General features: G+C 43.1%; 1 long non-coding RNA gene across 1 annotated transcript in view; it reads right to left on the bottom strand.

The window, feature by feature from the left end:
* LOC142409821 (uncharacterized) overlaps positions 1 to 27,656 on the bottom strand; it is a 71,820-nt gene that overhangs the window by 30,098 nt on the left and 14,066 nt on the right. Inside the window, exon 2 of the long non-coding RNA XR_012775785.1 lies at positions 9,838 to 9,941. This is a non-coding gene — a long non-coding RNA (uncharacterized LOC142409821). The remainder of the gene's footprint in view (positions 1 to 9,837; positions 9,942 to 27,656) is intronic.

Raw genomic sequence — 27,656 nt, 5'->3', positions numbered from 1 at the left:
TTGTTACATCAAGGAACCTAGGAAATAGATAATCTCCCACAAAAAAAGAAACCCCAAGTCTCCTCTCTGGGAAATGGAAGGGGACTTAGGGGAGGCCAGCTTCCCCAGCCTGTATTCAAGAGCTCCCTTATATCCTCACTGCCATGACTCGTATGGCCCTACTGTTCTCCTACCATGCCGTGTTGCCCTGTCAGTTGCAGACTTGCAGATAGGTCTAGCACCTCTGCTACACAGCTATTAGACATGGGGGAAGGGACTGTTGGTTTGTAGTAACAACCTGGAATCCACCATGTCTCCTAGCTGTCAGCCTTGCCACGTCAAACATATCTCCACCTTGGTGCCATCTCAGATGGTGGTGGTTTTACCCAGGAAAACTCCAGTTCTCCATGACTTACACACTCATTTTGGGATATATGCCCAGAAACCTCTTCCGTTAGGCTCAGTTCAGGATTTCACTCCGTTCAGGCCCTCCACTTCCCTTTTCTGGGCCTGATTTTTAAGGGCACTTTTTTGCTTTCAAATCATGGCACCTGCAACAGCCCTATGAAAGGCAGTCTGCCTCCAGCTCTCCACCAAGAAATTACTCACGTCACTGCTACGGCACTCAGAAGATGGCACCTCCTGTTCACAAGGCTGAGCAGCACTGGAAGTAGCCCGGCACTGTAGTCCCTCATCAAGCAAAATGACTCAAGGAGTATTTGGCAGGAGAAAGAGCAGCAAAATCGGACCCGAGTCAAATGCAGCTCTCCAAGAAATTCCTTTTCACTTGCAAGCGACATGCAGACTGGAACTGCTTTCCTGTGACTTACCACCACCCTCCTGCAAGGCAGCATTAGAAAGGAGCCTGTCACCCAGGGATGTTTTTCAACAATACTTCATGTCCTCTTTTAAAGCCACTTCCAAACTCGGTTCCTTTTGCTCCCTACTCAGATCAGACTAATAAGAACATCACCTCAGGGAAAAGACTTGTACACAGACAGACTTCCTCTTCAGAGGATCAAACAGACCAGACTGTTCCTTTTCAAGTTTTATTAATCCTGGTTCATAATTTCCACCACATCATTAGTCATTTCCTATTATTGAATAGCTGGTAGCAGCATCATCGCACAGTAAATAGCAAGATAACCATGCCACCTGCAATTTCTTGGCTGATACCTACCCACAACCACATCTGGGTGAAAGACGAAGAGGTAAAATTAAAAGCCAAACCATGTAGACTTTTTTGATCTGTGGCTCATTTCTTTTATTCACATCATCTGCTCAGCTGGCTACATAAGCTGCTGCAGACCTTGTTTAAAAACAGCTCCAGAAGATTAACACTAAAACCAGCAGTTTGGAAATGTGGTGCTTTTCACTGGAATTCCCCTTCCTGAGGCATGCAGCGTCTTTGGGGAGCTTGCTAGTTATCAGGGTTTATTATTTGTTTGGTTTCCTAAGCTTTTCCTAGTTTGTCAACATCCTTTAGGTAATTTTGACACCAAAAATGGGCAGAGAATTCAAGTGCCTTGAAGCAAGCTGTTTTCTATTCAGTTTTTCTTGCCCCTCCAGTAAAGCGTATTTTTCTAATAATATCCTTCTTCTTTCTACCATCTGGGTCAGGCTACTAATTGGGAGAGAGTACCCTGGTCTTTTCAGTGTAATATCTATATACCTGAATTTCTGGAGTGTTCTCTTGGACACTCTTTTTCCAATGCCAAAAGGGTCTCCATGCACAAGTTCTGGGTCAGGGTTTCTATATGGTTCACTTTGTTCTGCGGAGCAGGACAGAGCCCTGCGTCAGAAGTGCGTAGCTGTGATGCCCCAGAGACAGCTGTTAGAAGAACAGAAAAGGCTGTTCTTGACCCAGGCAGTGGTGCTTCTCCTCTCACCTTCTTCCCATTATCTCAGGAAATTTTCCAGCCATGGGCCCTCCCTCTGGCCTGCAGTTTCGCCACGTGCTCTGCAGGAGAGCCTCATGACGGCTCCATGCCAAGTTCACAGAAGAGAATGAGTCTTTCCACCATCTCCAGGGGCAGGGCATGGAGTCCCCAGTTCCCAGGACTGTGAAAGGATTTCCTCCTTTTCACTTGTCCTCATGAACACAGCCTGGTACACGGAGCACAATCACTCGGGCTGAAGTGTGACTCCAGCAGCAAGGAATGGCTTTGGGTTTATGGCAGAGGAGGTTTCTGCCACAGACATCCTGCATGACCTTAGGCAAGAAGTCACTTGCCATTAGACTTTCTCAGTGCTTGTTTCAATTCATCCCTGCTCTTCTGAACACAAATATTGGTCATTAGTGGTCAGCTGAGTCCTAGGTGAAAAGAGGTAATTAAATGCCTAATGATTAATGCATTTAACAGCCTTTTGGGGAGTACAGCACTGTGCCTGCAGCATGGCTGCTTTTATCAGGGCTCTCTAAAAGGGTGATGTGCCAGCCTGTGCAGGACAGCACTCAGTCAGGCCTGCAGACTCCTTCCTCTCTGATCACTGTGGCACTTTCAGGAGGAGCCTGGTAAATCTAGGAGCAGGATTATGTGACTTGGCTGCACAAGGCTGTGGTAACACCCCAAGGGACACCCTCTCTGAGTATCTTCTGGCACTCTCTTGGCAGCTTACAGGTCCTTGACTGTGACCTGCCACCACTTGGTGCCTACAAGAGGTGGCAGGAGCTGGCAATGCCTGGGGACGTTTGCCCCTGTTTGCATTCCCTCCACCCGTGCCCAGGCAGCTGCCTCTGTGACCCAGACCTTGTAGTGACTGTCTGCCTACAGGATGAGAGAACTAGATCTCATAATCTAAGAGGCATTCACCACCAGGCATATGTTTCTTTATACATATATATGTTTTTACCTCTTTTCTTTTCCTAAATAAGCATAAATATATACTGTTAATATACACACATTTATATAATATACGTATTATATAAAATACACCTATGTTGTAAAAAAGACTAAAAACTAACTTCCCACAACCAGCTTTCAATTCCCCTGTCTGTGTGAACAGTCCAGAACTACCCGTTCTCTCTTCTGCTGTAATGCACAGAGCACAAGAATTGCTTAGGTTGTGTACTTCCTTATATGCCCCTCAAACACCCACCTGTCAAACTCTCATGGTCTTCTTTTTCTCTGACGCATCACCCTAATTCCACACGAGCTTTTTGTGGCTCTGTCTTCTCTGTGGCGTAAGCAGATAGAATTATTCCCCTTTTGAGCAGGGAAAGGAGAGGACAACATCACCACAGGTCAAAAACACTGCATGTCCAGAGCATGATATTTCAAAGTACTTTGTATTTTATAGCATTTTTCATGTACACAGTTTGGAGCACTAAGCTCACCTGCAATTCAGATGGAGCTCAGATGAGTACCCAGAAACAGAAAAACATGCCTTTAGGGCTTCCAGCCAAAAGGGCGATAAAAGCATCTCACCTCATACAAGTCCACTGTGGTGGCATGAGATGCATCTCCCTACCTAAATCCCAGGACCACCTTTTCCTTTCCCACTCCTCCATGTCTCACTCAAACTCCCATGCCCACCCTTGGTTTGGCTAGTGCATACCTTCCCCAGAGTTACTCCTCCTCTCAGCTCTCCTGGCTCCTCACAGCTAGGGAAACAGAATTAAGGTGAGGTGGCCTCAGCTCAGCTTCACCTCATCTAACTTTAGTAACTTGCCAGCAGCACCTCGGTTGAAGGGTGCTGGAAAACTGATTTTAGTGAGTGGAAGTGTAGGTTGAGTTACCACCTGGAGGTGCCTTTTGCTCTGCTCTTCCAAGGGAGCCTAGAGACTGGCTGCTTGATAAGCCAAGGGAGACGAATCAGGCAACAAAGCCAAGGGGTAGTCCCCTAACTCCTTAGCTGGCAGGACAGACTTCTCTCACTGTCATACAGGCAAGCGACTTAACTCCCTACTCCCCTCCTAGTGAATGTGAGCTGATCCTGCACAATAAAACCTTCCTCCCTTCCAGGAGTGCTGAAAAGCTATAATTAGTGTTCCTAAAGACCTCAGACTATAAAAGTGTTAATGGCTTGTCTTCTTAATAATAGTAATGAAATCCTGGAATCAGTAACTTGACAATAATTGCTATATGGGTATAATAAATTGCTTTTGCCACCTCAAAATGAATTTTCATTAATTGGGGCCTTTGTTCTCATGGTCACCAAGTTATTTTTTGCCCTCCTGATGAAATTCCTGCAATAATGATGGGGGAAGCATGTAATGGAGAATGTTGGGCATCTTTATAAACAAAGTTGGTCACACGAGCCATAGATCAGAGAAGTGGGATTTCTGGTACAGTAACATCTCAATATCTCAACTAAGACAGGCAAAAGCCTGTTGATCTTGATATTCTGTACAGATGAGAGAGTCTTTATCTTAAGATCCTATAATCCTAAGAGTTGGCCAAAAGGAGAAATCATTTCCATTCACATTTAACAAATGGGAAACAAGGGCAGTGAGCGACTGACCAAAATCAAGGACTCTGAGGGAAGACTGGAAACTGAGCCAGGTCTCCTGAGACCCAGATGAGGGCTGGAACTACAAGCCCCCCTTTTTTTTCAGTCCCCAAGGCAACATCTGCTTTTGTCAGAATCCCAGTCACAAAGCTGCTGCGTAACTCCTCTGTGATACTGAGCACCACTGAACCTGTGGTGCTCAGCACCTGGTGCACAGCACCAGGATCCAAGGGTTCGGCCCCTACTGGGGTCATTCAGCCCCTTGCAGGATCAAACCCTGACATCCCCATTCTGAACACTCAGCATTTCATGTTCCCTTGCAGATATGAACAACATGTCTGAATTCAAGGGAAGATCAGGCTCTGTAAAACGAACAGGGGGAAGGGAAAGGTTTATAATGGACCATAATTATTTAGCAGTGCATTGAAAAGTTGCCTGGCACAGTCTGCCCTTGCAGACAGCACTTCCTCCTCTAATAGCGATCCTGATAGCTGGAGCTGTGTTGACTTTTATCAGCGGGGCAGCCTTGCACTCTGCTCGGACCCAAATGATCAAGTGGCCTTCACAGCTGCCACCACTTCCTATTAAAAGACTACAAGAGGCCTGCGAGATTAAGAAAGGATAAAAACAAGTACTTATCATTTGGGAAGTAACGTTGCTGGTTATCTAAAGCAATGTAATTATATCACAAGCTTTATCTGTGAGGGGCTTTTTCCTTCCAGGGGGTAGGAATAGAAAAACTTTTCACTTCATAATGAGTCCTATTGAAACTCCATTTTGCCCTTGGCAAAAGGCCATTATCCAGCAGAAACATGTAATCATCCTAAAAATGCATAATGGCATGGAAAACGGACAAGTAGTTTCTTGAAATATTGTTTGTAAAAGGCCTAATTTATAATGGGGATTGTTTGTGTTAGGGCCTTTCGGCATGTATGGTTAACAAGAACTTGCTGTTCTGCTGCCAGTTCGTTTAATCAAGAGGGCCTTGTGTAGGCCTCCGTCGATATGGCCGTGGAAACAATGGGAGCTTTTTCCCCGTAACTGCCCCATCATGATAGGGCGAGCACCCTGCTATTTAATCTGTCGTTGTTGTTCTTCTTGATAGACACTGCTGCTGTCAATGCACCACATCAAAACATACATACTATCAGATTCATTGCACTGCTGTGCCTATCTAAAAAAAAAAAAAATCTAAAAAAAATTATCTGGCAGCACCACTAATTGAGGACAATCATGCAACTATAGCCTCTTTGTAACAATGCAATTGTATGAACAGCGCCTTCCCTCCAGAAATGTAGCGGTTCACACACACACACTAGGAATGAAACCTCTTGGTCTGGCACTCATCTATGCTAAGAGTTGGATCATGTGCAGGAGAAAACATTCCCCAAAAGGAAATGAGAAAGGCTGCAGTAAATACTCTTCACCTGCTTGGTTATCAGAGTCAGAGTACACTTTGATCACATTTTGTATCCATAAAATGGGGGTAGAAATGGCCCCATTATACCTGGCTATATTTTTGTCACATATATTAACAAATAGGTAGACACACCAGGCATCCTGGTCCATGGTGCACAGAAAGGTCTCTCTGGTTCGTAACCTCTGCAGATGCAGAATATACCTTTGTAATCCCTCCAAGCATCTTTCTTTTCCGTTAGGAGAAGCTTGTGTTCAAGTTCTACAAACTGTTTACGGCAGATCCAGCACTCGGCCCAGCTACTAGGTCATGGGAGCCTTATTCCAAAGCAGAACTAAAGCTATACAGAACAGGCCAAAATGTTCCTGCCCTGAGCCTCGTGTGTAGTCATTCACACTAAGCAAACTCCGCAAGTTAGAGGAATCACAACATGTTAGATTATCAGTGAGCCATGTGGTGGGGATGACTGGCTGCTCGCTAGCATGATGTACGTGATCCTGTGCTGAGGCCTCAGAGCAGGCTGCGTCCCAGCACTGCGTGATACAAGGCCACCCAGCCAAGGGAGAAACGCTGAAGAATCAGGCTGCTGCTGGTGGGGAACTCCCGTGGCGGCAGGGCAGCACCGCAGCCTTGGTCCAGCATTTGGTCCAAGCACCGCAGCCTTGGTCCAGCACCGCAGCCAGCACTTGGTCCAGCACTTGGTCCAGCACCGCAGCCTTGGTCCAGCATTTCTGGTCAGAGCAACACACAGATAGATCCAGGGGCTGCCTGGATGTGGAAAGCAGGGTGCTATGCAGGGCAAGCGGCATCACCACCGCGGGGGAAATATGTGCTGGGGAGCAAGCGGGGGAGGCTGCTTGACAGCAGAGTGCAATCTGATACAGCTTACACCCGTGTGCCAAGGAGCACGCTGTGGAGGGAAAGGAGGAATCATGGATTTCAAGATTCATAGTGCCAAGATCTAGACCTGAAAAGTTGCATCTTGTTACACAAACCAGCTATTTGCTGTATATAAGGCAGTTGTGCCTCAAGGTCTTGGGCACAGATGAGGCCTATTGTGCCTGGCACTGTACATACATTTATTTTAAGACAGTTCTTGCTACCGAGAGCTTAGAATTGACACAGAATGGTATTTTTAACAAAAGCACAATAATTGCCACAACTAAAATGAAAACAAAGCTATAATTTGGACAGCTTGACAGTGTGTGAAGGCCTTCTGTAGAGAAATGTAATTCAAAGAATTTTTGTCTTTTGGGGGGTTCTGCTGAATCCATGGGTATCTCCCTAACATATAGAAAAAAGAACGCTTCTTTATTTGCTCCAAAGCTGTGTTTGTACAGTAACTGCTGAAGAAAGACCTTCTTCCTTCCATAACCAAATAAAATGATCCCTTTGGTTATTTATAGTTCTCATGGCCCAAAGACATCACTTGGCGCTCTACCACAAGCCCAGCCATGTGTTACTATATTAAAAAATGCAAAAATGTAATTACGGGGTACTCAAGCCAGTGTCTGCAGACAAAACCTGCCAGGAGCAAAGAGACAGGAAACGTGTGCCCTTCAGAGCTGCACATGGCCTTCCCCGCCTCAGGACTCCACCAGGACTGAAAGAGGAGGGATGGGGGCTGGCTTCACAGGACAGCGAAGTCACATCCGCCTTTCAGCAGAAACCAGCTGGCTGTAAACTGCAAGTGCAATCCTGACCAAAAAAAAAAAAGAAAAAAATTCCCTCCCTGCCAATTCAGAGAGCCGCACCATTTACGCTTGGTCACACTGCGAGCCACCCTGTCTGCCCACAGAGGGGAAAAGGGAGTAGGGTAGGATGCAGCAGACCTTACCTCCCCTGCACAAGCCTCTTGCATCTGTCTGGGAGCTTTTCTCTCTGTGGTGAAGCAATTTCTTATGCATTCATATGAAGAGCAGAGCACAGAGACTGAGTTATTTCCCACTTGCAGCACAGCACTCTTCCAGGTAAAGGGCTGATGTTCCTGGGCCAAAACACTGATCTTCACGTCTTTTCTCAGCTTTTGTGTATCTTCCCTTCCCAGTTTGCAAGTCTCCTCTCCAACTGCTTCTTACTGTCCCTGAGCTGGCAGCTACTACCCACAGCAGGACAGCAGAAGGAAAACCTGCCACCCTTCATGATTTAATCCAGCTGGTCCCTATAGGCTGCAAGCTCCAAGCATCCCCATGTAGGCTCTGCTCTGCTCCTGAGCTGGGCACCATACCCAGGCACAAATCCTGGCCAGCCCTGAACCTGACCCAAGGTGCCTGTTCACAAGGGTTAGCGGGTTTAGGACACAGAGATCCTAATTCTCCTGTTACCTGTATGAGTGTCTCCACGTGGCAGTGGAGGGGGAGCAGCTGAGAGATGCTCTGGAGAAGGCTAAAGGCCCACCCGACTGATGTGCCCGGTAAGTGTGTCCATGAGTGGATCGCTGTAAACTTTAATGTGTGACTCCAGATTCACACTGGGGTGGATGGAAACAGAGTGGAGTTAAGCTGAGACAAATCCAGGCACTGCACCACTTTCTCTGAGACCCCAGGACACCCACACAAGTAGCTAGTGAAGAGTGAAGGAATGAAAAAAGAAAAAGCACTTTTCCTCAGGGCACATGAGCTCTGACAGGAAACTTTAGAGAAACTTTGGGGGAGGGATAAGTCATTTGGATGATGAATCGCCCACTGGCCTTCCAGAGTCATTTCCAATCAAACTGTCTTTAGGAGAGTTCCCTCGGAGCCGAGCAGAAAATCCTCTTCAAAATATACAGAGTCGCAGGGTGAAGAAGCTGGGCATGTAACCCCAGAGGTGGGCTCTGTATTAACAAAGAGCTCACAGCCAGTTCTTCACCTGCTCCTTCCTTCCGATATCAGTCTCCTGTTTTAGCAAAACCGAAGTCCATCAGTTTTGTCCCTCACTACTGAACATTCATAGACAAAAAGGTGATTATTTGCTGACAGAAAGAAATGCAAGAGGTAGGAGTGGTTCTCCCAACCCAGCACTGCCAAGTCAGCCACAGAAGGGCTGAAAGGCAAAGTTTTGCCCATTTTCAGCTCAAAACAACCAAGCCTTCCATACTGGCCAGCCAAAGCCAAGAACCCCTCTGCACCGCTCACTCCGTAAACCTCCCGTCAAGCTCATTCACTTTGGGAGTTTGCAATAAAACTGCAAGTTTCAACATTTTGCAGTCTGATTCAGCAATTAATAAGATCAAAATCTTACAAGTGGAAGATTAAGCACCAAGATGTTCCCTGTACCCTCACACCATTCACATCCAAACTGCTGTCTTGTCCATTCATGCTGCTTGCTTTAAGCTCTCTCTACCCCTGCTACCCTTCCACGTAACCCGGTTTACAGTGTCTAATTACTGCAGTATTTCCCCCACTTTCCTTCTCTGGCCGGGAGCAGAAGGGACCTCTCCAACGCAGTATCCGCAGTGCCACCTTCTGGCCTGCGACACGAATCCCAGCCACCCAGCAAGGCCCTGCTGCAGAAAGGCTTGCCAATCCGCCTGTCCCCTCTGTGGCTACCAGCTCGCATGGGCACAAGCAAAATCACATTTTAAGATGGTCCCCAAGGAACGCCAGCAGCACCGTTTTAGTTCACCAGACTGAAGAGCTCGGAGCACTTGGGTCCTTACGTTGTGCCCAACACAAGCAATACGACGTGAGCCGCTCCTGCTCTTAACGTGCTCCCCTCCTCCCTGCAGCATAACCTAGTGCCACCCTTTTCTCCAGCTCCGCACAGACCAGGTTGGGAATCCTCAAGCTGTTTTCCTCCGAAGGCAGATATATAAGTGAAGGAGTAACTGCCAATTCCCTGCACTATTTTCTTGGCCTGCTGTCCCAGGATCTAGAAATAGGCTGCTTCTGTTGCTGCAAGTAGCAGCGTGTGAGCTATGCTCTAGTACCAGTTCACTGTGTCCTGAAAGGAGCAGCCACTCTGCGAACAGCAGCTTCGCAGTCATGTGAAATGCTTAAGGCTATTACCTGGCTTGCAGAAGCTCCTCAGTTACTTCACACCCTCTGCGTATCAACCCGCACTTCTGTCGAGGAGAATCTCAGATCTGTACCCTGCAGTGCAGCACCATCAGCTACAAAGGAGGGTGAAAGCACATTGTCAGGAGCACGTCTATAAGTTGTTCGCTGGACTTCAGTATTGATTCTCTACAACATTATTTACAGCCATACTAAAAAATTAAGTGCTTCATGGAGCTTCTCTGTGGGTTTTGGCCTCATGGAACAAATGCGATTTCCTGATGCTTGTATCACATTGGCAGCATTTCAGCAATTTCAGTGCATCTCTCTAAATAAGAACTTAATTCTCATTTATTATAGGCCCCATTACACCACTGGCAGTGGCTAAAGGGGCCTTGATTTTTGGCAGAAATGTCATTTACACCCACCTTATGTACTTTTTATGGCATTCTGATCTGGTATAAAAGAAAGAGAGGTAGTGTACTGTACAGCTTCAGCTTGCATCCTGGAAGCCAGAAGTTTTCCACTGACCCTGGCTTTGGTGAACTGGGAAGACATTTCAATTGAAGAGCCTTACCTCCACTAACACACTTATTTTTCACTTCCTTGCATCTATCAAGCCCTTTATAAACCTGTATTAGAATAGAGCAGAAGCAGAACTTGCACTGGGAAGGATGGCATTCACTCTCTGCATGGGGGATATGTAGCTACAGCGCCCGGAAGAGGTCTTGGAGGATTGCAGCCTCTCGGCCCTGCACAGCCTGTGCAGTACAACTGGGGCATGGCGCTGGGAAACCCTGCCTGGAGAAGGCCTGTTCAAAGACAAGCACTTCTCTGTCTGTGGAACTATAGCACGAAGGTGAAGTGTGCAAACCCCCTGTTTGCAATTCAAACCCGAAGGTATAACGTTCCTCCTGGTGCTGTTGCAAGGAGGCCACAGATCCAACATGTGGCCTTGGGCATTTTATCCCTGCTCTATAGAACAGACACAGGAATGCTTCATTCCTCTCCATTTGCCTCTTAAGGCTGGAAGCTCTCCGAGGCAGGGGTTGCCTCCTACACGCATGGACCATGCCTGGCACAGTGGACTCTGCTCTTGGCTGGCCACTACTGTAACACACAATAATATTTGGATGAGGAGAGTTTACACATATGGGAAGTCCCACTGGCTTCTAGAATAAGTCTCCCGACTTGGCCTGGGAACTGCGATTGGGAGATGTAATCATAACAAAACACAGCCTTTTATCTCCCAGCAGGAAATCTTCCAACTTCCATTTTTCTTAAACCTTATCCATCCCTTTGTAAAATATATATATTTAAAAAATGAAGAACTTTCCAACTGAACTCACATTTCTAAATATGATTTTAAAATTCATGTACAATTTTGGGGGTAAATTGGCAAAATTCCAATCAAGCTATCACCACTGCAATTAAAGTGATTTTTCCATCTGAATATATCCCTGACATGGAAAGAAATTACATTATCACTGTATAAAGCTGTTTTGATAGATCAGTTCCCTCACTGAGCATATTTTATACTCATCAAAACTATTTATACATCCTCACATAACAGAGCTATTCTAGGAATTTCAAATCTGAATAATAATATTAGTCATTCCTGAAAGAACAAACACATGCAGTATCCTCATTAATGTAAAGTACAAATACCTAAGAAGAAACCGATTCCCTCTTTTTGCCTGCTCTTGTGTACACATGCACATACACGCATGCACGCATGGATCACACATCCCAGTGGAACCAAAGATTCCACTAAGCTTAACTGAAGAGCCACAAAAGGAAGCCGTTTCAGTCTATTTTTAAACATGCACGCTCTAAACATGCACCAAATCAAAACTGCTTAACGTACGCTCCTAAGAGCTTTTGTAAAATCCAGCTTAAGGGAATTAGGCACTCAGATCTAATTGAATTTCAGTGCGATATGGACACCTAAGTCCTTGAAGCTCCTTTGGAAAGCTCCTGTCTTATCCAATATAGGGTTCATTTTCCAGCTGAGAAATACCTTAGTAATGGTACACTTAACACTCAACAGTCATTTGACCTATTTTACTAATGTGTTTGGGAAGGAGGTTAATTAACAGTGGATAGCTATATCCTTAAGCTTAATTTTTCCAACAACCCTGCTCATAAAAGGAAAAATTGAGTACATATTAAAGGAAGCAAGCAATTAAGTTGCACAAATAGTGAGCTCATTGAACTGCAGCTGACTTCTATCATGTCAAAGAACAACTAAACACAGAAGCAATGAAAAGATTGTTGCCACGACCACCACTGAGAACTGCCTGGCAATAAAGATGAATAACTTCCTACTTGAAGATTACTGATTAAAGCTCTTAGAAACCAAAAGGTTAGACATAGGCATATCTGGAGCAAAATATTTTAATGCATGTTTGGCAGATTCTGTAACGTATTTACAGTGGATTTAAAGCAAAGATTTATACAACTCCAGTAAACTCTGCTTTAAGCAGCCTTTAAAATCACGGCAGTTCCAAACATCACAAGTACAGGGGTAACTGGTTCATTTGGATGCCTTAGAGAAGGAGCTATCCCTACCGTTTCCTAAAGACAGAGGTGGGGAAATGGAAGGCCGAGTACTCATAGGCCTAAGCACGCTGTGGGAGGGAACTGGGCTTAGCGGGATGAATGGTGTATAGAAAACGCCAGGCCAGCACTGGCTGGACCATTTCCATAGAGCTCCATGGCAGAATTTATTAAGCAAAGATGTATAGCCCTAGAGCCTCACTGTGACTAAAGAAATCATATCTTGGTCCTTGATCCAGCATGACCTAAGGATAAGGAATTAGTAATAGCCCTATGCCTGGCACAGTTTAGTGCACTAGCTGAGGCATTGCTGGGGGAGAGGAGAAACACTAGCTCTGGGTTCCCATGGGGCTGCACCCCTCCACGTGCACAGCCTCCCAGAGGGGAGGGCAGCCAGCCAGCCTGCCTTACACCCGAACATCCACGTCTGGGACCACAGGGCAGCTTCAGCTGGTTGATTTGGTTGTCTTGCAACAGATCTCACCAGTCTGTATGTCGAAAAATATTCATCACTGAATGGGGGACAATCTGGGCAGTGCAGAAGCATTACGAAGCTTTTGGGCTAATCCTCTGCTGATAGCAGCGAGTAGGAGTAGGGAAAGAACTGTAACTGTGGAACTATAACAGACACTGGAGTTTTCATTAGCCAGAAAGGCCCTTTTTGACAGCCAGTACAACATGACGTTTGTTACAATGACTGGGCATACAAATGAAAGCCAAATAATCAGGTGTAGTGGATGCAGCAAGCTAGTACTTTTGCATTGTGTATTTGCAAAGCAGCAGCGGAGCCCAAAGCCAAAAGATAAGGAGACTCCTGCAGAGATGTAGCTCTTAGAAAATGAAAATTCTGCTCCACAATACCTATAAATACAGTTAACCAAGAGCAGGAGGGGGTGTCCTCATTTCTCCATTATCTATACCAACAAGACCAGCAACTTGGGGAGCAAAATCCCCCTGAGCAGTGTTTCAGAGACTTTTTTTTCCCATTTTTTGCTATGCTTCCTTGGAGTGTTTCCCCAGAAAGAAATGCTGGTTGCTTGAAAATGAATTTTGGTTTTAATGCTGATGTTGCACAGTGTGTCCCTAAGGTAAATGCTTAGCTGTGTGTTTCTGCTTCACCTTCACGTTCTAGCCCACCAAGGCTATAATAGCCAAAATCCAGTGCCCCACAACAACCACTGTGATAGTTGCTCCGTTAGTACATCAGCAAACCTACCATCTTGATAACTTCTAAATGAAAAAGACACATAGCAGCCCTTTCAGGAGAGAGTCTGACACGGTACTGGTTGGGAAGAGTGTATCTCTGCCCCAGAGGAGCTCTTCTGGGACATGCCCACGAGGCAGGAGCTGTGCAGCACGGAGATATGTTCCTCCTCCTCCACAACACAACTTGCAGCAATGCTTTTTGGATTTCCAGCCCTTTTAAAGTGTTCACATGGGAGTGCAGGCCATGCACTAGTAAATATAAACTTAATGACAATAACTGTGCTTTTCCTAGTGACATCTCATAGAGCTCTACGGAGGCAAACTGTGCCGACCTCCTCTTCCCGCACACTGAGACTCCCTGCATCACAGTCTGAAAGCCACTGGCCTAAACAGATGTGTATAAGACAAGAGAGAGACATCAAACAAAACTGTCGGGCCCCAGTGGTGGAATGAGGGCAATGAACTATGCAGAAATGTAAGGAAAAGAACTGGAAAGGCAGTTTGGCTGGGAACAGACAGTGAGAACATTCAGGCAGAAGACTCAGGAAAATTTTATTCAGATAAGTTCTGATTATTTGCCGTCTGTGACTAACTATGAGGCACCTGCAAATGCAATAGAGCAAAAATCTACAAAGCAGAAAGCTACTTCATCCAGTGTCCGGGGAATGACTGGCTATGTCTAGCAAAGACACTTCATTTTAGGTAGACTAGGTAGAGAATCTATATGCAGTTCCATGACAAATGGCACTAAATACGATTATTACTCTCTTACTCTCACTGTAAAATACTTCTGCGCATTAATGGCATGAATTTTGAGCTCACATTTTTAAACATCAGATCCAAAAACCAGAAAGAAATCCATGGCCTCAAACAACAATTAGCCTGTTGGCTTTTAAGTGCTTGACCTTTATTTGTCTCACACACACATCCCCCTGTTTGCAGTCAACTGGCATCTTCTCCGGAGTTAGGGGGCTTTTGATAATGCCCCAAGAATACATATCTTATTGTTTCAAATCACTGCTTGCTGACTGAAGCAAGACTTGCTCTTACAGTTCTTTTTAATCTGACTTAGATATAAATAACTTGGAAAAAGACCTCCATTTCCACCTACTTGCTCCTCTGACTTGTGTCTTTTTGCCCTTGAAAATTTTCTGAATCCACTTTCCCTGCAGTGAATCACATGAGGAAGTAAAAATCTTAATTGTAACATGAAAGTTAAACAGCAAGACATTACTTCATTACAGTGGAGATAAAAGGGCAAGGGATTGCTGGCATTTTCACCTCATCTTAATTCACGGGGCTTCTTGGGATTGACACAATAAAAGCACATGTGAGTGCAGGGAAGAATTTTTTTTTTAATGTTTTTATCTTAGTGCCTTTCCCTGCCTAGCCCCCTCAGCTGCAACCCTGAGCTTTGGGAACACATGGCTACACTGACACCAAGTTACTAACACAAAGCACAGAAATAAAATGTCATCTTGATTCAGAACAGGTAAGACTTGCATATCCAATGTGCCCACTCACCTATACTAAGGTAACAACAAGTGTTTAACTAGCCAAGGAGTGCCTCATTAGCATGAAGGTGATAGCGAGACTTGGAAACGTGAAAGAGAGGCAAGATAAAAGGACAGTAGTGGGAAATATATGAACTCTAATTGCATTAGCAGCAGGAAAAAGAAACCCAAGTGGTTTGCAGTGGCTGTGTAACTCACTGATGAGCACGTGTTACATGTTCCATCTCTGTCCAATGCAGACAGTTGATTACAGTCGTGCCACTGCCTACCCTGGCTCAAGCTATAGGTTTTCCTGTATCTAATTTCAGAAATACCCAATATTGGCCAACATGCTACATGTTAGAAACAGCACGCCCCCTGATTGTTCCTTCTAGCCTTATGATCTATGAATCCTCCCTACGTTTAAGGGGAGGAAGCAGTTTTTCAATAGTTAAGACTTTTTCTGATAAGGCTAATTTACAGTCCCCCCTCACTAAACGCATGCAATTGTTTTAAAAAAATTCAGCTTTGCATTTAGCATCCGCATTCACTGGCCAGTGGGTATTCTGGACAAAATAAAGACTGACATAAGGCATCTATGGATATTTAAAAAAGTAAATAGCTGTGGTATTTTGCACAGCTTTTGCATTTTCTTTCTCATAAATAGTTTAGCCTAGAAACTTCAAATATACCTTATATTTGTGAGGTTTTTTTCTGTATATTTAAGCTCATGTCTTCATATGATGCATATCTGCAATTTTAAATTCTATTCCTATTTGCCAATACATTAAGCTGTATTTGTCTATGCAGCACTCAGCTTTATTGCAGCAATTCTCTCAGTATGTTCTTGCAAGAGTATTGGAGCAAACCAATTCCCTGGGATATACCTACTGTGACAAGAAGAGCTGGGAGGAAACAAAAGGCATTCATGCACATCGCATGCGCAAGCACATGCCCAGGTCTTCTAGGAAAATTCACGACATCTCAGACCTATGGATACTTTTCATTTCGAGTGTCGTAAGTGTATGAATAGCTGCTTTTGTGCAGAACCTTCTGATTAAAAAATGTCAGACTGATATAGGACTGAAGGCAGGAAAGCCAATAAGACTAAATGAAACATACTTCTAAAGGAGGTTTTCATGCTCCTTAAATCACATAGGCTTTCAAGTCTGCACCCGTAGCCTCAGCTTTTCATATCGTACTAGTTTGACAATGTTGTGAAATCTACTTGGAACAGATAAAAATTCAAGAGAGAACCATAAAAATTGACATTAAAATAAATGAAAGGAAAAACACGATGTACTACCTTGACCAATTGTATTGACATGAACAGCGTTTCTGGAGACCCTGCATGATGATGGAAGCTCTGCAAAGTCAGACAAGGACAGATCTCAGCCACTTTTAACTCAGTAACAGGTTATTATTTGTGCTGAAGTTTCAGCTAAAGCTTCCAGCCAAGGATCAGGGGTTTAGGGCTAAGGTGCAAACTATTTCATCCATCACAACACTACAACAATTTGATGAAAGAAAGAAAGATGAAGAGAGGTCTCTTAGGTGTTCAGTATCCAGCTGATGACAAAGCCTGTCCATAGGAGTGGCAGTGCTACTTTTGTGGTTATTCCTTAGGAGGTTTTAATCAATGGCATCTGCAGAAGTAACACAAGTAAATGAAAATTATTTTATCGCTGAAAAGACTAATTCCATGCTGAGATAACATGGCATGACTGGGTTCCCAGCAGACAAGACTTCTACAAGAACAGGAAGGTATTTTGCAGAACCAGAAGACCTTCTGCTGCTGTTTGTTTTGCCTAAAATAAAGCTTCAGTTTAAAGATTTGGATTTCTGCTGGAGACCTAAACTCGATCTTGTTGTTTTCCATGTAACAGCCCTCTTATCACAGAAAAGAGTGAACCAATACAGCTTAGCATACAGAAATAAAATCACAGCCTCCTGAGAACTGTGTCTGACTCTCTGGCACTGGAAAACTCAGTGGCAAAAGTTCTGCTTACTGAACAAGCCCGTTACCCAGCTAATTCAGGTAGAATCTGGAACAGCAGATGCAATTTTTTAAGACGGAATTTAAACCATTTTTATATAATCATCCACCACATCAACATTCCTGGCAAACAAAGGCCATCAATACCACCTTCCTCGCCAACTCACTCTTGGAGAGGCATGAGAGAAGAGAAGACTCTATGTGCTGGTCCTTCTCACCTCCATGAAAACAGAATGGAAAGAAATATTCAGTATCTGCTTGTCACACTGGAAATTGTGGGGGGTGGGTAAAAGTAAAATTCATGTGATTACTGAAAAGTAACTCTTTTTGGTATAGGCATTAGTCCTGGGCTCATTATGAAGAACTATGAACTTAGTTTGACCACTGTGTTGGCGGGAGTTGCTGCAGAAGTGGGGGGAACTGAAGGGGAAAAAGGATATTAAATATACAGGATTATGATAATAAACAATAAGGTTATTTTAATGCTCTTCTAGGATGTTTTTTCAAGCAATTTTAAAATTCATATGAAAAATACATGCATATAAGGAATTTAGGATTAGATTTCTTCTTTCTCCACCCTCCGTCTGCAGCTACTCAGTTTCTCCTGGCCTGAAGTGTTTGCCGAGCAATGTTAGTTGTGAGCAGTTTATCTTCATAGCTGTTTTGCTGGTTTGTTTGTGTTTAGCTGAAGTTTTGATCCTTTCTGGTTAGCGTCTTTCACTGGTAATTATAGGCAGTGTACCGTGAAAAGGTTAGTTTGGTCAGCGGAGCAGAGGGTTGGGCGGGGGGAGAGGGTTAGGAGAGTTTATCAAATGATCAGAGATGCCTTGTTGGCGCTCATCCTTTGTAAACAATAAGAAATGTCAGCATTGCTGGTTGCTGTCACTGCTGACAGTATAAAGAGCAGAGAGTGTAGCATTCTTTTGGAAAGCTGGTTTACTGGGAGAGGAAACAAGGCTATGGGATGAAGGCACTTCGTGGATATCCGAGTACCTTGGGAAAAGAGAGGAGTTTGGGCTTCTCACTCAGCAACCTAATGAAAACTAGACAAATAGTCTTGCATTTAATATATAGTTTCCACCAATTCATGCTTCTTTTGTTAGGAACAATTCTAGTCTGTATTGGAAAGAGACAGTTAAATATAAAGAAATCATTTCACATTGACAAGCAAGTTTCAGATTAAGAAGCCAAAGGAAGTTTATGAAAGAAAAGAGAGCTGCATTCGGATAGGTAAATTTCCATTGCCTGACCTTGCATTCCTTCAACTTTGCAACAAAAAGAGAAAAAAATCTGACGCCTGAACAAATAATCAAATGGTAATCGGGAAAACTAAATAAGCAGTCAGCATTATGAAATGCTGGGATACAAACAGCTACAAGTAAAACATAAACTTGTAAATGTCTGTGAAAGGGGAACTGCAGCAGAAATAGAACCAACATGAAACAATTTACAAACACAAAGCTATACCTGCAGGCAAACATTTATGTTCAGAACAGAATGTTCTGCTATTTAGGATCTCATAGGAGTATGTGTCCTGTAAAAACACAGATACATTTCCAGGATTCAACTGGATCAGTAACCCCAACCCACCGTATTATGCAGCATTTCTAATACGTGGCTGATGTTCTTAAACTAAAAAAAAAAAAAAGTAAAATAAAGGCAGATTTTCTCCAAGAAAACAAATTACACATGTTGAATTGTAATAAACAACACACTGTCAAAATAGCATTATTTAAAACAAAACAACTGACAACACTCCATATTCACTGTTGATTTGACACACAAAGTACTGAGTGGATTTTGAGAGTTATCAGTCTATCAGTCACCCTGGGAGATTTATTGCACTCGAGTCAAATAAAACTCACAGAACTGTTTAACTCTTGATCTTCTAGACTCCACAGAAGGAAAAGGAGAATGAAATTAGTCTGGGAAAACAGGTAGGCTCTCTGAAGCAGAACTTTAGCTGGTGTTAACTGTCAGAACTCCACTGCACTCCACTCATAGATCCATAGAGATAGTCCATATCCATCTATAGTCCATAGAGATGGCACTGCCACATACATGTGCACATAAAGCCACATAGTAAATACACCTATATACCCAAAACACAGACATTTAGAGACACAGAGGTGGTAACATTCTCAAAAGTTTAGTGATTCTTAACTCCAGACTTGGGAAACCTGGTGCCAGAGACACCTTCCTCTGAAAATCACAACCCTGTCAAGGTGCCCTAACCTGGGCATCAATGTTGCTGTGTTTCACATTTCACAGATTCCACTGTGAAAATGTGTTTCACATTTTTCACTGTGAAAATGATGTTTGATACCTGTAAGGGACACTGGAACAGAGCCCCAGTGACCCCGGCAGCCTGGAATTTTCCCCTTTATTCGGAAACGCTGCTCTGAGTCACAACAGTTAAGAGTGCACTTAAATACAGACACAGATGAGGCCTCTAAGCTTCCACTTACACTGGTTTAGACCACTGAAGTCAGCGAGTATGCCATGAACTTCACTGGGCACAGGATCAGGCCCATACCTCTCATACCTAAAAACTGCTTGCTTTCGTATGAAACCCTACAGCCACTGAAATCAACAGGAGTTTCACCTAAAAACTTAACTCATTTTAGATCTTTTATTGCTCAATGATAATCTCGAAACAAAGCGAGCATTATCAGTGACCTAGTACTGCATAGGGGTAAGTGGAACTCTAAAATATTTCTTTTCCCTTTTTTTTCTTGTTCTTTTTTAATTGCAAAGTAACAAAAGAGACTCGCTGTTTGGATCACTTTTCATGAAGTAAATCTACAGACCCAGTCTTAAGAAACAATTGTTCTCAAACTGTTTCTGAACTAACAAATAGTAAAAATAAAATAAAATAAAAAAGATTTGCCTGTCATGGGAGTTGGTCAATAAAACGCAACAGTGTTTATTACAACATTTAAAGTCTGTGATTAAGAACACCAAAAGGCCTAAACTAGAAAGGAGTTTAGCCTGTAATTTCCCTACAGTCCTGGCCTGTACTTCCTTATGAGCTAGCTCAGCAGGGCTTTTCTTCCATGTCCATCATCAGCTTGTAATTATTGCCATTCTCAAAGCTATGCCAGATGGGCTCTTTAGAAGCCGGCATGCAGCTTGTTTATGAGAGAGCGAGCTGTAATATTACTCTACACAGAGACCTATCTGGTCCTAGTCAAAGAGCCATCGTGTTCCCCCCTCCCCATCCCTCCTCACTCTCCCTGCTTCCCTAGACAAGCCTCTCAGTTTCAGCTTGCTTCCCCCACCGAATGGGGACGGTATGGGGGATACTGTAACCCAGAACAGGGAGGCTGATCTCCGTCTCTCACTCTATTCATTCCTTGAAAAAGGTATATCAAAATGGTGCAAACCAGACACCCAGGCAAGACACTGACTGTGGGGATAGTTCCTTCTTTCTCCCACTTCTTCCTCCTCTCTGAGCTTATGTTTCTTCCCTTGAGCAAGCACTGAAGTTTGGGGACTGAATGTCCCATTGCTGCGCCTAGCGGAGAGGATAAACATTTGTGGTGAGGTTGAGGTTAAGCAGTTGTGCACGGCAACACAGGGAACAGCAAGAGGGAATAACCCAGAGTTCATCTTGTTATAGGCAGTCAGTGTTAGATATCTTGGAAGGCCAAGACAGTGCTTCTATCAGTAGTTAATGAGGCAGGACTTGCAACAGATAGCCACTTTTAACTTACAAAAGCTTTTAGATGTCTCTGTTTACTTTGATCCATTTCAGTTCATTTGAGCCTTTTTTCTTTTCCTTTTTTTAAACCTTCCCCCTCCCCACAGCCACCCCAGATAAACTGCCTTCCCCCTTTCTCCCCCTACCCTTAACTCAAACAATAGTATCATTTACCAACTTTTATACTTAACAAGTTTGAAGATCTTTAGTCAAGTTCTGCTACAATGGCATAAAGAAAAAACATGGCTCTTGAGAACACCATCATAAAGAGAGAGGGAGGGGAATCTGGCTGCAGAAACGTAATTAAAAAATCCGACTGCCGAAAGATAAATGAAAGGAAGGGGGGGTGGGAATAACAGGAAAGGCTGCATTTTCAGGAGAGATTTAAAGTTATTTGTTCCTGATTGGGGGAACTGCTCATTCTTTTATCCCTTGTTATTTTATCCATGTGATGCCAAAAGAACTTTCTTTGTTAAAATGTTCTCAGAACGGATAAAACTAATTTGCTGGAATGTGAAATAATCCAGAAAGTAAGAGGACTGTGCCTAATGTTCACAGACTGAGAATGGCAAATTAACCGGCCCCGGTTTCCAGTCCCTGGGGCACAGGACTGGAATTTAAAGCTTCCGAAGAGAGCCCTGGTGCTAATGGATTTGCATGAAACTTGGCATGCTAATGGAGATTGTCTCTTGTAATGAGCTTTTAATTAGGTCTGCTTGGTGCTTGACCTTCTTGTAATATGGGGCCACTCCTCAGATGACAGCATTTCTAACCCACAGGTGTGGACAAACAGAGCTTGTAAACAGACAGGACTTCCCCAGCATTCTCCAAATCTAGCCACTTCTTTCCCTCAGATTGCTTGCCTCTTCATCAGTTATTATTCCTTCCCTCCTGCGAACATCCTTGCTTCCTTGATTGTTATTTTGAAAGAGATTTTAAGTCAGTTGTTTTCATTTTCTTGTCTGTTTAAAGATAATATTCCCACCCAACTGGAAAACAAAACAAAACCAGCAACAGGAATCTGATGTTGTAAGTACACATGGGCAGCCCCAGCATGGCACAAGGATGGGTCACAGGCTTTAAGAGTTCTTCTGATTCCCACTGTCCTTCCAGAAAATAGGTGTGGGGAAAAGCCTTACTTTGCTAAACAGGCGGCCAAAACAGCCATCTCGACGCACACACTGAGCCCAATTACTAAGGGCTGTACCTCCCTTGATATTCTGAATAGCCCTGAACACAAGAAGTATACGTATTTTCATGTTTTCATATTCTACCATAAAGGGTTTCTTACCACTCACTGTGGCTCTCTGAATCACCACTTCTGCCTTTCATGCTTGCAGGGTGCCCTTCAAACGCTGCCAAGATGTGGTAACATGCTGGAAGGCAGCGCCTTTTGGGAACTGTGTGAATCACTTCTCACAGCACCAAATTCTCACAGTGGAGGCTATCCCAAATGCTCCAGCTCTTCTCACAGACCGTGCTTTCCCAAATGCTCCAGCTCCTCTCACAGACCTTAAAAAAAAAAGAAAATTTAAGAAAGGAAAGAAGCTTGGTGTGAACCATCTGAATATGTAGGTAAAGAACAATGGATACCGGTAAATAAATTTAAATCCTGCTTTTGAAGCAGCCTCTGCCTATTTCCCTGTTTAGGAATATAATTAGCAGTCAACCTCAGAGGATACATATTCATAGATTCATAGAGTGTGAGGCCAGAAGAAACCATTAGATCATCTAGTGTGATTTCCTATATATCACAGGTCATTAACTTTCACTGGGTTACCCCTGTGCTGAACCCAATAATTTGTGTTTGACAGAGTGTCACTTGTAGCTGGCTGACACATACCTTTCACAAAGGCAGCCAGTCCTGATGTGACGACATCAAAAGATGGAGAATCTATCAGTCCTTTTGCTACAATCTTTGGGGTTGCTTTAATGACAAAGTATCCCTTTCATTAAAAACGGTCTCATTTCCAGTTCAAATATATCTAGCTTCTAGCTAGCAGGTTTCAGTATGCATTTCTCCAATAGATTAAAAAACACTACTTTACTAAGTATTTTATATCTGTGAAGGTATTTATACTTTGAGACAATTTACTATCAATCTTATTTTGACAAGCTAATCTAATTGAAATTAGGAAGTCCTTGCTTAATTTATACCTACTGGGAAAGACTGCAGAGCTACCTCCCAGCAATGAACGTGAAAAGGCTCTGAGGAACAAGATCTACTGAACTCCATAGTGGAGGAAGGTTACTAAAGTCACTTCAGATACCTACACTGGAGACATCTACCTCTGACCTTGTCAGGAAAACAAATGAAATAGACAATTTAGGGAACACATAGTCTGAGTTGGTTTAGGCAATTGTTATGGGAAGAGACTGATACACCTTAATTCTCTTCATTCATTATTTTGGAAGCTAGACAAGTAGCTGAGGTGTAGGCAACTTGCTGTTAACATCTGCATGTGGCCCCATTGTAACCATTAACATCCAAGTAAAAATTACATCTCTTCATGCAGAAGCTAATTCATATCAACCTGAAATTGAATAAAAACAGCTTTCCTCTTTAAACCTTATACACAAAGGTAGAAAAGCCTGAAATGCCTTCCTAAATACCCTGGCTCTATCCAAAATAACTCTTAAAACCTTATTACTGCCACAATATGAAGCTTCCCTTCTCTTTCTGGAGCAAAGGCTTCAGATGGAAAATCTGAAATTGAATATTATAATTTAAGCAAAATTCAGACACTCCTCTTGGCAAACGCTTTGGATGAAGATAAAGGACAAGTGTAAGACAAGTTTGTCTTTGTGGAATGAGTCATGGGAAGATCAGCTGTCAAGGCCTACAACTCATTCAGTTCTTCTTACAGATGTTTTTACAATTAAGAAAAGTGACTTGAGTGTCAAGTGGGAAAAAGAGTATTCCCCCAAGATTCATCCATAAACTCTGTCAGCAATACCCCAAGCCTCCACATCAGAGCAGGTTCCTTGACTGTTGACAATACAATAAAGAATGACTATTTACCATATGGTAATTATAGTTCAAGATGTGTTGTCCGCATGGATTCTACTTTTGCTTCTCATGTATCCATACAGGCAGTTGAGGTCTCTTGGATAGCCGTGCCTATAGAAACATCTTTACGGCTGAATCTGTATTTCTTGTCTCTTCACATGAGCTACCATGACCACAAAATACTTGGTGAATGCCCCAGGGCTGTGAAAAGGTCAAAGAGAAAAACCCATACTAGAATCCTAGTGAGATATCCTTACAGAGAACTTGAGGTACTTTCTGTAAAGTGAATGAATGAGCAGATGAAAGACAGTATCTTGCCACCAACTCTGTAATGAGGTATTAGGGAGGAGTGTTGAAAAGACATGGAAAGTTGTTGAGACATTCAAAAGCCAGATGGGGATGGTAAATCTTCTTTTGTGGGGGTGAAAAAACAGCAGGAATGAAAAAAAAGTGTCCTGATTGTAAATTCCAAGGGCATCTCCTCTGGATCTGTAAGTTATAGTAGAATCTACAGTGGAGAGAACCGAGAGCAAGCTATGGAGAGATTTTGTGTCTAGCACATTGCTAAGAGTAACAGTTACTGTCCAAGTAAGGAACTGTTTCTTCTTTTTCCAGTGATTATAAATCACAAATATATTCCTCCGCATACTCCCAAGTGTTACAACGGCTGTAAAACTTTCTTCTCAAGTCTGTAGCAGCTTGGATGCTTTGATGATATGACATATATGAATGCATTAAAATTGACAAATGATCAAAATTAGAATTTTCTTCCAGAATTTTTCTCCCCAGATAGCCTAAGCCCTCCTGGTGAAACAAGCAGCAATGTTCCCTGGATGTCTGGAAGTCCAACAGGTAACATCCACTCTAGATACATATGGAAGCCAAAATCAAGATTCTCAGTACTGAAAAGGCTTGCTGTCTCTTATTTTCCAATAGGCAACATGGACAGGATCTAAACTGCATAATCCAGTTAATTACAGTGATGATGTCTCATATATATCCAGTTTATTAAACTTGCTCCTGTCCCTGGTGTTTCATAGCTCCAGCAAAAATAAATGACGTACTTACTATTTGAATACTTAAGGTGGAAATCTGTTAATTCGTTGGACAGGAATTCAGGATGAGTCTTAATAAAATGTCTTCCTTGTAAAAAAAACAGTATGAAAGAGATCTGCCATTAGTGATTTTCCTTCCACCCTTCCTTGTTATTGCTTAGAAGAAATCAGAATTGCTGGACAATTGAAAAAGAGAACAGAAGGGTAACAAGTAAAAAAAGGTCTCATGAGTATTGTCAGAATTCAAGTAAAGCTCAGAAGAGAACAATTCCTTTGCAGGTAAGTCAGTCCTCTTTAAGCCTTTTATTGACCTTTTTAACAGAGGTGTGAAAATATTGAGCATTTCTCAAGGAGCTGCCAGCTGAAACTGTACTGAATTTACCAAAGGCTCATTACCATTTCAGCAAGTATTCTCAAATGTTTTGAATCTGCCTTCTAGATGGAAACGGCAGATGACAACAGGCCTGGATAGAAGATTTCTTTTATTTATCTTCAAGGTACACTGTTCTAATCTTTCCAGCTAAGGAGGATATTTTATGCACTTCAAGAACAGGCTCACTTTGCCTCAATGGAATTAGCACTGGCTAATTTCTGGCTAAACTGTGGAGTAGAAACAGTGCAAATGGGGATACAAAGGCCAGCTATGTTATGGTGATATCACATCCTCAATGAGAAGAACCAGCATTAGATGGGTCATTGCTTTTTGCAGATCAGAAAACCAATACTGTTTTGGCTAACAAAGACTCTCCAAATCTTCTTAGCATGTTCTTGAGCCAGCTTTATGAATTACGAGGAATTGGAGGGAACGTGGATAGCACTTCCAGTCTCCACAGGGAGAAGTCTCCAGTCTCCACTGGTGAAAGAGGCCAGGATACAATCAGCTAAAAGTTTAGTCCTGAAACAAAAGCAGTGATATTTTCTGTTACCTCCAATTGCAAATAAGGGTGCGTGAAGAAACCGTTATTTCAAGAATATTGACCATACTGTCTAGCTTCTCAGGGACAACATCCTTTGAACTTCTTTATGAGGTGATCTGTAGAAAGGCCTTCTAGAAAGGTGAAAAACTTAAGAGACTATGCTGTTTTGAATTTAGGATCCAGAGCTGAACTGCCTCCTCACCACAGAGATTAGACCTTGCTCTACTAAAGTACAACACTATATGTGAATCTGAATGTCCAGTGGATGTTTGCCCATAAAGCGCACATAGGTGAGAACATGAGAATTGTCATGCTCATGCGTCAGAGCAAAAATCAATATCCTTTTCCCAGTAGTGATACTAAGGAGACATCCAGGAAAGAGTAAGAACAGGGCAATCATCTATGATACTTGCCTATGAATACTGTTCCAGCTTCCAACTCTGCTCAGCCTAGTGGATTTCATGGTTCTTCTGTTTAGAAACACTTCACAGATCTCTCTTCCAACTATTTGTACAATCTCCCTTAAAACTATTTTTGCATCCATCTACGCATCCTCTGACAAGGAGCTCCAGAGATGAACTACCCATCTCTTTTGTCTGGTTTGAACAGGACTCCCATTAGCTGAATGAATCAGCTCCTATTGCTCTCTAGCTCTCGTACTGATACATGAACAGCTGATTCAGGCTTTTCCAGGCTAACAAATCCTGACTGCCATCCCAGACATTTATCAGCCCTGTTCTTCTCTGAAGGTTTTCTAGTTCTGGTATATTTGTTTCACGATGAGGGTCCAGAATTGTATACCACACCAAATTACTAGGCAATAAATTGATTTATATAAAAGTGTAAGGATCTTCTCTTTTCACCTCCACTCCCTTCCTAGTAATTCCTAACATATGATTTGGGTTTTTTTGAGTGCTATTGAGCATTGAGCTGACATTTTCACAGAAGTATCCAAGAAAAACAGTGATCATTGCATCTTTCTCCTGAGTGGTAGTGGTCAGCTTAAAGATCCTCACCTTAAATGTGAAGCCTAGATCACTTCTCCCAGTATGCATCTCTTCACAGTTATGTCTGTTGAATTTCACCTTCCATTTTGTTGACCAGTCAATCAGTCTTGCAAGCTCTTTTACATTCTTTCACTATCTGTCAACAACCTTATTCCCCTGACTAAATCCTGCCTCACCACCACATTTTCTCACTGTTTGTTCTCTCCTCCCCTGACCACTTACGAATATGTCGAACAGCGCAGACCCCAGCTCAGGACCCCACTGGTGAACTTCCCTCTCCACAAGAACTGACCATTTATTTCAACTCTCTGTATCCTGTTGTTTTAAGCTGGTTATTTATCCATCCAAAGAGCTTCTCTCCTATCCCATGGCTGCTAAGTTTCATTAAAAGTCTTTGGTGGGAGATTTTGTGTAAAGACTTTTGGAATTCCCAAGCAGATTATATCTATCAGATCACTCTTATTCACTTGTTCATTGATCCCACCAAAGAACTCGAAGACATTTGTAAGACAGGACTTCCCTTCACAGGAACCACGTTGACTCTTCCCAAGTAAGTCATATTTATGCACGTGTCCATTATTTTTTACTAATTTGTCCATACAAACGTCTGTATTACAGTTCTGTAGTTCCCTGGATCCTGGCTAGAGCCTTTTGAAAGACTGGTGTTACATTTGACCCTCCCTGTGTTGGAAAAGACTGGTAAAGCTGGAAGCTGTAAGGCTCACACAAGTGACCCATGGAGCAGTTGTTAAGAGACTGTCTTGTCTTTACAGCCCACAGAGATGGTCAAAGCACAGCCAAACTGCTCAGTTCAGGCACCAGAGGTCTTAATTGTCATGATTGCTATTGCTATCTGCACTGTAACTTTATTTACAAACACTGCAC

Source organism: Mycteria americana, chromosome 5 (assembly GCF_035582795.1).
Source record: "Mycteria americana isolate JAX WOST 10 ecotype Jacksonville Zoo and Gardens chromosome 5, USCA_MyAme_1.0, whole genome shotgun sequence".
NCBI classification, from domain to species: Eukaryota; Metazoa; Chordata; class Aves; order Ciconiiformes; family Ciconiidae; genus Mycteria; species Mycteria americana.
This window is presented reverse-complemented; position numbering and strand designations above follow the sequence as displayed.